The sequence below is a fragment of the Epinephelus fuscoguttatus genome, linkage group LG7 (assembly GCF_011397635.1).
Source record: "Epinephelus fuscoguttatus linkage group LG7, E.fuscoguttatus.final_Chr_v1".
Taxonomy (NCBI): domain Eukaryota; kingdom Metazoa; phylum Chordata; class Actinopteri; order Perciformes; family Serranidae; genus Epinephelus; species Epinephelus fuscoguttatus.
The window spans coordinates 41,839,745-41,852,498 of NC_064758.1; the positions used below are offsets into that span (position 1 = coordinate 41,839,745).

Genomic DNA, 12,754 nt, shown 5'->3' on the forward strand with positions numbered 1-12,754 from the left:
GTAAATATTTTTTAACCCTTATTTATCCTTGTAGGGTTGATAAAGCACACACGCCGTTTTTCTGCAACGTCCTGCTACACAACACACACGTACACTCACAAACAGGCTGATAAGAAACCCAAATGAAGCGGTTAGCAGTTTCTTTTGTATTTTCCCAGTCCAGTCTGAAAGCCTTTACACACTAAGTACAGAAAAATTGTGCCATGTTAGAAAAGAAATACGACCTCGTGTTGCAAAGTAAAGGAAAAAGTTTGTTTCAAAAAACATTTGGACAGTTGTTTGACCAAGAAGATGTGAATCTGTTGCGAGACATATTCATCTGGAACAAGACTCAAGTGGACAGGGTGCCAGTAAGATGAAGAAGTGGAAATATATGGAAGCAATATCCTTCTTGAAATAATCCCCAACGAAGAGAAGGTAACGTTAGCCTATCCAGAAATGCACCACAGCAGTGATGAGTGCAATTTAATAGCCACACGGTATAATTTCCCAACTCCAGTAGCTGTGGTGCTAAATGCAGGACGCAAGCAGAGAGTGGTGACAGCCAGGGAGGTAACTCCAGACCTGAGAAGCAAGTCAACATGTGTGTTTCCTTTTTGCCTCTGATTGAGTATTTTCACAACGCAAAGATCAGTAAAATGATTTACAGTTAGAGTTACAGCTGGTTATAGCTGCTTTCATATGTACATGACGAGGTAAGTATTATTAGCATTGCTTCCGTTCAGGAAGTGGAAATCAAAAGCCGTAAAGAAAAGGCTGTGGGCGCCTCTTTTTCTATATGTAAGAGTTTCACAGTCAAGACGGTTTGCAAATGTTCACTGGTGCCGTGTCAAAGTTCAGCTGATCAGAACTTGATGCAAAACAACTGCACAACCTTCACCTCAGTAAGCCATTCCTCTAGATTGTCTAAGATTGTTGGCATGACAAAGCCTAAAGATTTTTTTTTTTTTTTTTGCATTTGAGGAAGTTACCATAGAATTAGCATTGAGACACTGTGGCCATACTGTAACATTGGTGAGGTCACCTCCAGGTCACCAACAGCCTCTGATTCATGAGTGCAGATCCCGGGGGGACAGGGGGACATGTCCCCCCCAAATTCTGAAAAACACAAATTGTCCCCCCCAATTCTAAATAGCTTAAATGATTGAAATTGAACAAATGTATACAGTAGTCCTATATACTGGGAGAACGGGAAGATGATGGGGAGAAATGGGAATCCGTGAGAGGCGAGAGATGAGAACGTGAGTGGACATAACATGCCTGACACCCTGAAACTAGAAGTAACATTAACTAACAGAAAGGAGTGAAAAGGAGGGTGATGGCTGGTTCCATGTACTACTGGCTGTTTAAGAGAAATAAACAGTAAAGGTAAGCATGTGATTCTCTTTGTAGTGCTTTTTGAATGACTTGGTGATGGTGATGAGCCTCTATGAAATCATGAAATATGCTGGCAATCTCAAGCGCTCTGTGGGCATGATTTGATTGAAATTGAATAAAATGAACTGAATAAAAAAAAATCACAACTGACTGTGTCCCCCCCAAACTTGTCATCAGATCTGCACCCATGCTCTGATCCACCAGCTATTGTGATGAAAAATTAGATTTTCTGCTTTTATCATTCATTCATTCATTCATTCATCTTCTAACCGCTTCATCCTCTTGAGGGTCGCGGGGGGGCTGGAGCCTACCCCAGCTGACATCGGGCGAGAGGCAGGGTACACCCTGGACAGGTCGCCAGACTATCACAGGGCTGACACATAGAGACAAACAACCATTCACGCTCACATTCACACCTACGGACAATTTAGAGTCACCAATTAACCTAGTCCCCAATCTGCATGTCTTTGGACTGTGGGAGGAAGCCGGAGTGCCCGGAGAGAACCCACGCTGACACGGGGAGAACATGCAAACTCCACATAGAAGGGCTCCCACGCCCGGGATCGAACCGGCAACCCTCTTGCTGTGAGGCGAGAGTGCTAACCACCACACCACCGTGCCGCTGCTTTTATCAGAGTCTCTGAAAAAACATTTTCTTGGAGTTTCTCTCCTTATTGTCTGGAATGGACTGGACATGAGAGTAAAATTAGATCATCTCACTTTTTAACTGAGATACAAAGAATTATATTGTCCACTGACACATTGGCAAAGCTTCAGGGGAGCTGCTTAGCCAAGCAACAACCTCCGGGGATGAAAAATAAAGCGCTAAAGTGCCAAAACTGCAGTTCTGCAGTGGCCACTTGAGGGCGGCTCCAAGAGCGAGACAATCCCCACAGACCCTCATGTTAAAATGCCACTCTTTACAACAAGAACATGTTCACAGCCTGGTACAAAGAACAGTTTTGGTCTTTACCAAAAGCTAATTTAACTAATTACGTCGTTCCTGACAACTGTACGGGGGATAAATTTTTATAGAGCTCACCCGTTTACTAAAGCTTAAAGTTGGGCATAATCAAGATGTGGCTGCTTTAAGTGAGAGATTGGTGCCATCCGTTGACAAGTTACTACCATGGTGACACCGTTGTTTAGGGGCACAAGCCCAGATTCATTCAGAGAACAGGCACACCCATAGCTGTACTTATTTCTGCATGTTTTCAGTTTGTTAAGTTAACCGTAACGTTTTGGTCGCCTACAAACTCTTGTTCAGGATTTGGTTGAACTAAATCACACTCTCAGGTGTCAGATGTAAAGTTTTTGCATTAAGTAAGAAATGTTTTTAATTCCCTTTTTTCCCCGCTAGCAAAAAATAGAATTAGCATTATCACAGTTAACTACAGACAGTAAATGCACCGTGCTCACTAAACTAGCAGCTAGCGTTAGGGTTATCTCCACTGTCTCTGTGGTCACGTTTGGCACCAAAAATCCAAGATGGCAACAGCCAAAATGCCTAATATCATGGCTTCAAAATGGTAGTCAACAAACCAATGGATGACTTCATGGTGGCTACGTCCATTACTTTACAGCTAAGTCTTGTAACTGAAGTGGACTTTATGTATTGGTGTAAACAGAACCCATGTTTCTTTGTTCTTAATTACTTGAACTGCTCATGTTTGCCAACTTTACTGACAAAGTGTTAACATGAAATATAAGTTTCTAATGCATGCTTCCTAACATTAACGTATGAATGTGTCCACCGTATGAGAGTGAATGCAGCCCTGTGCACTTTCACCTTCTTTGTGCTGTGCTAATTTGTCCGCTATCTCTGCTCTACATGCTTTGGCAGCACAGATGGACTCACATACCATGCCAATAAAGCAAGATGAAATTTAAATTCAGAGCGAGACACTGCCAGGGCTTTTGTGTACTGTGCGTAAGTCTACCAACACACACACACACACACAAATACACACACACGCAGCTGCACCTGCCAGCAGGGTTTAAGTAATTAAGCGCTCATTTTTAAGTATTAATCTGTGAGATTACTGCTTCGTAATCTCACCACTTGATCGCCAACAGCCCTCTGTGTGTGTGTGTGTGTGTGTGTGTGTGTGTGTGTGAGAGAGACAGAGAGATGGGGTCACAATGATAGATCAAAAGATAGAAAGATGAAATGAAAGAGAGAAATCTATTTATAGGAAACACAGACTTGGTCAGGGACAGAGCGAAAAAGTCCTGGGATGGAAAGAAGGAGACACAGACAAATAAAATTAAGAAAGATGAAAGACAAAGAGAAAGACAAGGACAGTCGCCATACTACAATAAAAGTAAAGTGCAAAAAAACAAAACAAAACAAAAAAAAAACAGGTAACGTTGGGTACCGGTGCCAAACTACAGGTACCACAACTGGTGCTGGAATCAGCTCAAATGTGAACGGCATCCGACCCCGTCAATCAGTCCCAAATGTTCACTTAAAAACAAATTCAGTATAAAATGAAGTATGACTTAAAATCACCGGGTTGCTATGTGAACTTTTTTGATTAAAAGCGACGTAGCTGCAGGTGTAGCTCAGCACTGTGTGCCATCTACAGGCAATGAAAGTAAAAGCGTCTGCACATTTGATAGACGTTCCACCTGCAGGCAACCAGTGCAGCAACAGCTGTTTTTTTTTTTTTTGTTTACAGTTGCTTCTTGTCTGCTTGTGTTTGAGGTTTAATATTTTACATTACTAAACCCTAAAACTAAGACTTTTGTTAACTGTGGCATATTTTTTTGCTGAATACTGAGAAGAGTACAGAGTTCACTCTGCACTCTGTGTCAGAGGACACGGAGCACACTGGTGAGGACAGGAGGGGTCCTCACCACTATAAAAAAATCTTCAAAATAAATAGTAAGAGAACTGTTCTTGTTGACTGCTGCTCTGGTAATTTCAGGTCAGACTATAGCATTAACAACTGTGTGGTGGCATTGATGAGGTTTAGAGAACGCATCTTGGTGTCAGGACATACACTAGTCTTAAAGGGACAGTTCAGCTCAAAATCTTTTTCCCCCCTCTTACCCGTAGTGCAGAGTGTTGGAGATATCGGCCATAGAGATGTCTGCCTTCTCTCCAATATATGGAACTAGATGGCACTTGGATTGTGTTGCTCAAATTGCCAAAGAAATACATTTGAAAAACTCAACATCAATGTCTCTTTGCAGAAATCGTGACATGGTTACACAAGATAATCAACAGAGCAGTTTCATGTAGGAAATATTTTCCTTCTACCAAACTACAACCACCAACCACACCACCGTGCCGACGAAGTGTGCATCTGCTCAAAGACGAGAGGCTTGTGGTCATGACAGTGCAAGAAGTAAACCTTGGAGGCGTTCTCGTTGAGCTGTGATGTGAGCTAGCTCAGTGGTGCTAGGTGAGCTAGCAGTAGATGCAAGCTTCTTTCTGCGCGAAGAGACACTGCTGTTGTGTTTTTCAACTGCATTTTTTTGGGGGGGGGGCTTTGAATCCTAGGACCCATGGACTGCATGGAAAAGGGACCAAATTTTGGCAAAAAAATTCCCAAAAAATCCTCGATCTGCTCCCTGTTAACACTGGATTATAAATCAAGATCTTCTCCTCACACTGACTAATTGTTTTTCTTTATCGGCCTGTTTCCGACAATTTGACTTGTGCAACCCTGCTTATGCAGAATTTTACCAGACATTATCCAACACTGCATCATACTCCCTTACACCTTCAGGCATCATTACCTCACAGCTGATAATGACTGGCCCAGACTACCTGCCTGCCGTGTTCTCTCGTGTTTTGTCAATGATTTTAAACTGTGGGAAAGACTTCGGTAAAGTCACAGCAATAAAACAGAAGCCCTCAGGTGAGGAAACACCTGTTTGTGTCTGCCGAGGAGACTATTCAGAGATTTCAGGTGAAACAAAATAAACAGGGCTGCACTTAATGAGTAAATAATCTGTTAGAAAGGGAAGCACCAGGATACGGGCCAAACATCAGTTTCTGCCGATATTCCCCTCATTGACGGCCGGCAGCCTATCGGTAAATAAGATGACTTTCACTGATGGCAGGGGACGATGTTTTTCTGTTGTCACATCAACATCCTGTTGTCCTGGGAGGAACAGAGACCTTCACTTTTCATCATCGGGGCAAAAAGGACACAGTAAACTTGCTATTGATGCATCTGGGGACGCAGCCGATTGTATCCCTGATAATGCTACGTTGTGAAGAACAAATCTGTGTTGACGCATCAGCAGGCGGAAGGAGAGCTAACGTTGCCGGATAAAAACTGCTAAAGAGTAAACTTAAACTGAAACAGACCTGTATGTTTCCATTTTGATCAGTGTTAACTTTGCAGCTTTTCAGACAGTGTCCAGTCAAATTAGAGTTATCAACTGCTTCTGGTTGCTTTGCAGATTCCATTTCGGTTTTTCCCAATAATTCTTACAAACAATGCAGGTGGACTTTAGTGAGTCACACACCCCAGATCCGCTGCAGGAAAGAAGGAAAATCTTTTACAGAGGAGAGGAGCTTCTCAAAGCTCCTGCCCCGACATGTTAAACACTGCTAAAGCCTCGCTAATGCACTGTTAAACACACACACACACACACACACACACACACACACTTTGTACAGTATGCTCCTCTCCTCTCGCTCTTGATCTGTCTCTCTTAATTTACTCTATGAAAATGTCACACACTCCCTTACTTTCACAGAAAAACGCTCTCTTTCTTTACAACAGTCTCACACACACACACACACACACACACACACACACACACACACTGAGTGAGTCTATAAATCCAGCCTAATAGCACTCTGTGGTGACACAGTCAAGGTTCTTCACCAGAGGGCTGCACCGACAAACCGCATCAGCTCCCAAATTCATCTCCTCTCCTCACCTTATATGGACAAGCCTGTCTAAACACACGACCGAGCTACAACCGCTCACATGTGCATTCAAAGCTACAGTCAACAAACACACTATGATGCACACAATCGCAACAACATGCACGTGTCCACTCACAATCAGCCCACACACATACACACCACTAAAACCACACCGGCTGCAACAGGCATTCCCTCAAAGAGGATCTCCCTAAACCCAACGAGAGGATGTCGACATCCCGTTAAAACACTTGAATCACAATTCTTTTCTAAATGAGCAGGAAGGAACTAGGGACATCACGAGACCAGGTACTTCGGTATCAAATCGATGCCAAAATTCTGAAAACATGATGGTTATTGTTTTTTCTCCAGCACTGTGTGTTATGTAGGGACCAGGGATGCAATTCTTCAGGACCGGACGGCTAAGCATACACCTTAAAGGAGTGCTTCCCAACTGGTGCAGCCACAGGGTCCAGATTTCTCCTTAGTCATTAGTTCAAAGTCCACACAGTCAAATACAGTCAGTGTCAAACATGAATTTGGTCATCAATCTAGTTTACTGTCTTTGCTAAGTAGCCGTCTGTCAGTCACTCACTCTACAGCAGGAAACAACACTTCAAAATAAAAGCTCTGTGCCAGAAATTCACTGTTCTTCAGAATTAAGTGTGTTTTTTACCATCTGGACATGTTTGCAAGTCACGTGCGGTCCATTCAGAATGTACCCCTGACCCACCCGTTGTGAACCACTGCTTTAAAGTGTTCTTGTCTGCTGATAAATGCCAAAGGAAGTAGAATGCCTACCAGCATGAATGAACAACACATGGAAGACGGCTACAGCGCTGCGGATTTGCACTCTGCTACAATTGGCAGCAGTGTAGTGACACATCGGGCTCTAGTTTCGCAGACTGGGCGCGGCGGAGGCGCAGCGCACCTGCGCTTCACCAAATGGGTGTGGCCAGGCGGATTTTGTAAGTTTGGCACACCGTGCACCTGGCGCAGCTACTCCTCTATCCCACCTCCGTCCCTCCTACCAGCGCAAGTCGGAAAGAGGGAGGAGAGAAGGCGTGGAGTGGGTTTTACACACATCACACAAATCAAATGAGCCCCTCTCCTCGCCCTTAAATGCGTTGAGCGAAGGCGTAATGAGAGTTTACTCAATTCCTCATGGCAGAAGAGAGCAGCAGCGTCAGACGGCCAAACTTCTCCCAGGAGGAAACTGATGTTTTGGTCCGGGAGGTCCAAGCTCGCAGTGTCCGAATATACGGAACTGCGAGCAGACCTCCACGGGCTGATGATGCAAAGGTAGCCTGGGAGGAGGTCACCAGAATTGTAAATCAATGTTGCGTTTCTTTCGTGCGCACACGCTCTCTCTTTCTCTCTCGCAGTCTCACTCTGTTTCTTTTCTTTTGACTTTTCTAAGATGACAGATGCTGAATATATACTCCCTATCTGATGCTGTGGCTGTTTGTGGTTGGCTGAGAGGGATGTGAACTCATTAGTTTGTAGGCTGTGTTAATCAAATCAGGTTGGGTTTCCATTACGCGTGCCAAACGGTGCCAATCCCCTTTGATCTGACATCAGATGTGACGGGACAGTCCATATAGAGATACATTTATGTGCTGATTGCAGATAGTTGCATTGAATAGTGGTTTTTGTGGCTATTTATTGCATCGTTAATGTGCCTGACATTCTGGAAACCTGCCTGTGAGGTTTTGGTGACGTGTGCGCACTGTCCACCTGTACACCGGCTGCGCTCTGCCTGCGCTGACAGTAGACCTGGTTTCAGATGGCGAGCTTTTAGCACACCTTCGATGAAGCCTTTTGGCACAAAACTGTCACTGCGCCAAGCTGGATCTGTCGACACCTCCCCCTGCTGCGCTGCCACACCCATCTCAGCACACCTCGGTCTGCCAAACTACCAAACTGAGCACGCCTCGGGTTGCGCTGCTCAAAACTAGCTCTGCGCGGGGTTCCCCACCCTGCACTGCGCTGGGAAACTAGAGCCCAGCGAGTGATGTAGGTTTAACATTTTTTTCTGGTTGCCATCCAATCACAGTGGAGGAGGGGTGGGACAAATGGCCTCCCACAAAAACCACCCGTCACATCTTACATGTTCAAATGCTGAACAACAACAACAACGGAGGAGAAATATGTTAATACACTGAAGACTCTTTATTAATATGTTTCCTCGCCCATGAAATATCATAACTCCCACAGACTAGTAGCCTGGAAATCCAGACTCAAATCTAGAAAGATTTTGAGTCTGGCCCTCACTGATACACCCTTCCTACCCAAGGGGCGGCACTAACTGAGGCATATTAAATGTCGCTGCACGCAACTGGATAGCATGATAGCCAATCAGAGCAAAAAACAAGGTGTTTGCCATTTGTCTGCCGACCAGTGGGGCTAACTGATATATTATGCTTTTGCCATATCCCGTCGGCAAATGGCAAAAACGTCCTTCCTGGAAGTGAAGGCTTCTAGGGCAGTCTTCTGTTCCTCTCTCAAGGAGAAAGATAAGTGTAGTTGGCTTAGCGTTTCTTCCAAAGCTAAACTGAATGGACGCGGTCCTTCGGCAGCTGCCATCTTGGTTGTTTACTTTCTGACGGCGCAGTGCTGTCTTCATCATGTTACGCCCACCCAGAGCCCACCTCAGTCAGATAGACTGATCTGATTAGTGCAGTGCGAATTTGATGGGGCGGGGCATCTGGATTTACAGGTTAGCAGACTAGTACTTTGTGCTCAAAGTGGATCATCAGGGATTAATAATAAAATGTAGATTTGTTGTTTTGTTTTTACGGTGGCATTGAATTGGGATTTGTGGAATTTTGCTGATATTGGCATCAACCACTGACCTTCTGTTATTGTGACATGTCTAGAGGGAACATACAAAGACACTTAAGGGTCCAGTGTGTAGGATTTAGTGGCATACAGGGAAGTTGCAGAAAGAAAGTGTGTAGGAGAACTACAGGAGCTGACGAGAGACTGCAAACAGCCCAATCTAGAGCCAGAGTTTGGTTTGTCTGCTCTGTAGAAACAACATGGAGGATTCCATGGAAGAGTATGAAATGTAGATATTAATGGCTCAATCTAACAAAACACAACAAAGTTTTCCAGTAATTATACACAACATTGTTTCTGCGTACAGATGCCCAGAAACCCTACACAGTGGACCTTTAATGTGACAATATGATATAAATAACCATTCACATAAAGGTGCGAGGGTTATCTTGAGTAAGTCGATATTGCTCAGACTTGTCAGTCTGTTTTTCCAAGTGCCATTCTTCAGTGTTTCACCTCCATTGTGACAAGGGCAGAAGCACAAAGCCCAGAGATGATTCAAAACAAACTTCCACCTCTGTGGCGAGACACCAATGATGGTGAACTGATCCTTTAAAAGCAATGCATTTGTGTTGTAAGCTCACAGGTTTGATCCCTGCAGCATGTGTCAATCAGCAGACGCATGTTCTGTAGACAGAGAAGCTCTGCCTTTCATTCTCTGTTAGCGTCTCTGGACAGGAGCCTCAGCTGAAGCTCTAAAAGAGGGAAAAAGCCACGAGCAGATCTTAAACACCACATAACAGGAGCTGTGGTGAGAGGTTAGATGGTTCCTCCAACAGAGTCATCATCCACCACATTATCCACGCATTTGTATGTCAGCCTTTTCCATTGGTATCAGCAGCTACGAACATTTTACTTCAGAACTCATCATCTTGCTGGTATCTGAAACCCGGTGATCCATCACAGCCACACAATCTCTCTTTTTTCCATATTCAGTGTATTACATAGAATAGATAGTAGTCAGCACACCCCCAGTTTGGAGACACAGGCTGGAGCCCAACATGGACGCTAAGCAATCTAATAACAAAAACAGATACAAACTAAGTAACTGATCAGCTCCTGTATTCAGCATGCTAATGGAGCCTGGTGGCTTTGATGAGCGCACTGATGTGCACCTGAAGCCGTTAGCTGCTTCCCCGTCATAACAGGATGTCTGACTCAAACGTAAGGCAATGAAAATACTGTCAATATAGCGCATACTTAAAATGGTACTGATGTTTCTGGGTGACTAAAATTCATTTTGTTGCTGACCACCCCATCCACAGCAGTACATTGCTTAGCTTCAGTGTCAGAATCCAGGCTGAGTCTCCAAACTGGGGGGCGTGCTGACTGACACTAGAGATGTACCGATACCACTTTTTCCTTCCTGATAGCGATTCCGATCTCTGAACCTTAGGTGTCTGCCGATACCGAGTACCGATCTGATACCAGCGTGTAAAATAAAAATGGATGGGATATGAATTGTTGTATGTCTCAACTCCGTGTAAAATATTAAGAAATAAATACACAGCCACACAATTTGGTAAAAAAGACATTTTAAAGGCTACAGTAGAATGCTTTTTAAACTCCGCTCTGTTTCCGTTTCGTTTGCCTGTAGCGTGCGTATGCGTAATGACATGAGGCGTTACATGGTATCGGATTGGTCATAGGCTGTACTCGCCGATACCCGATACCGCATTTTAGGCAGTATCAGAGGCATTTCGGACACTGGTATCGGTATCGGTACAACTCTAACTACTGTATGTAATATACTGCCTATAAATAAGTACTTCATACAACCCCGCTTCAAAAAATCCGGACTATCCCTTTAAGAAAGTTGTGTATTTTTTTTTTTTTTTTTTTATAGACCAGAGAAACTAACAATCAATGGGAAAAACATAATCGGCAGATTAACATAAAACTTCAGTTACTGGCCCGGGCTTTTATTTGCTTCAGTCACTGAAATCAATGGGCTTATATTTGGGACAGGCCTTTAATTCCTTTCACACAAAACTGTTGGTCAGTGAAGATCAGGAAATATAATTAAATAGTTTATTTAAGCCAGTGTGAAGATTACATGTATAAAAATAAGGCTTCGGATAACATATTAATTATGAATAATTAATAACAGACAGCGCATCAGGGAGAGAGTTATGGCATTCAAGAACTGAACCACTTCACAACTTGGATTAATTTTTATGAAAAACCCTTTTGATTCTTTTGATCTGAGGACCCTTACGGACTAAAGGAATATGAACAACCGACCGACCAGCCAGCAACCTGCTTTTATACAGAATAAGAACTTTTATTTAAAACTTAAACTTCTTGGTAACTAGATTAGGCGTCCAATTGAGACAGGTGTTTATTTGTCAAGATGTGTAGCCACACGCATGAGTAAAAATAACCATTGCAGCAGCTTAAACAATAAAAAAAATAATGTGACTTTTGTCATTTGTCGTATTATAAAAGCTGCAAATCCAACGAGAATCCAAAACTTCCTGCTGACATCTGCATGTTAAATTTCATAGTGTGTTAAAATGACCAGATTTTGAAAAATTATTTGTGTTTGATGTAATGTTGATATTGTTGCTGGATTATTTACTGTATGTGTGGAAGTGTAAAGATTTGTAAATTCTACCTTAAATTTTTACACAGACATTGTTGCCAAGGCAACTTATTGGGATCCAAATAAATGATAAACAATAAACTGAAGCCAGCGCGTGTCTGGAGAGTGTGAAACCCATCTGAAACCTTTGAATTTGGAACACATTATATACAATATAAAGCGAGGTTATCTAACATTTATCAGCCAAAAAATGCAAACTGCATATCTCTCTTTTCAGGAACTGAGACAAACAGTCTTGTTAAAGCTTGATGACGAAGCATTTTCCACTTTATCTAACGGGGTGTTGAAAGAGTTTCATCAGAGATACAACAGAGAATGTCCTCAGCAACCCACAGAGACGTTGTTAATACACATAAATTTGAGCAATGAAGTGACACCCAGTGTGGTCGACACTCTTCTCAACTGCATGGTTAGCCAGAGAGGCAATCAAAACAATAACCCTGGTGCTGCCTCGCCTTATCTGTTGAGCTGTAACTTTTACGAGCGTACAAAAAAAAAACCCCAAACCCTGTTCAATAACCGGCACATGAAACTGTCAGCACACAGAAACCATTCAGCAGCAAAGCTTACCAGAGACGAGACGATTCAATGGTGGATCAACGACAGACGACCGAATCAAAGAACAAAAGGCTCCTTCTTTTTATTTTCTCTCACTCTTTTGCTATTAGCTTCGGCGTTTCCATCAATCAACATGCTTCACTCCAGTAAAGGAGGAAGAGAGACGAGAGGCAGTCCAATGCAACAGGAAAAGATGGAGAGACAGAGAGAAAGAGAGAGAGGCAGGAAACGGAGTCAGAGCTATTGTGACACACAGGGCTTCTTGGTTTCTATCTGAAACTTGATGAATCAGACCTGGTGTCTACACACACACACACACACACACACACACACACACACACACACACACACACATACACACACAACCCAACCCATCATAAGTGCATGGGCCTATTCATGCCATGATGGCTTAAAGGGAAAAGCTGCTAAAACCCAACATTTACATTCCTTCTTTCTCTAAACTTGGACACCCCTGGAGTCCA

General features: G+C 43.3%; 1 protein-coding gene across 3 annotated transcripts in view; it reads right to left on the reverse strand.

Annotated features, from left to right (window-relative positions):
• rgs19 (regulator of G protein signaling 19) overlaps positions 1-12,754 on the reverse strand; it is a 56,416-nt gene that overhangs the window by 22,178 nt on the left and 21,484 nt on the right. Inside the window, exon 1 of one of the 3 annotated variants that reach the window (XM_049580433.1) lies at positions 12,285-12,423. The exons of the other annotated variants lie outside the window; for them this stretch is intronic. The gene's annotated coding sequence lies outside the window, so the exon portion shown is untranslated. Of the gene's footprint in view, positions 1-12,284; positions 12,424-12,754 lie in introns of those variants that run through there. 3 annotated transcript variants of the gene reach the window in all.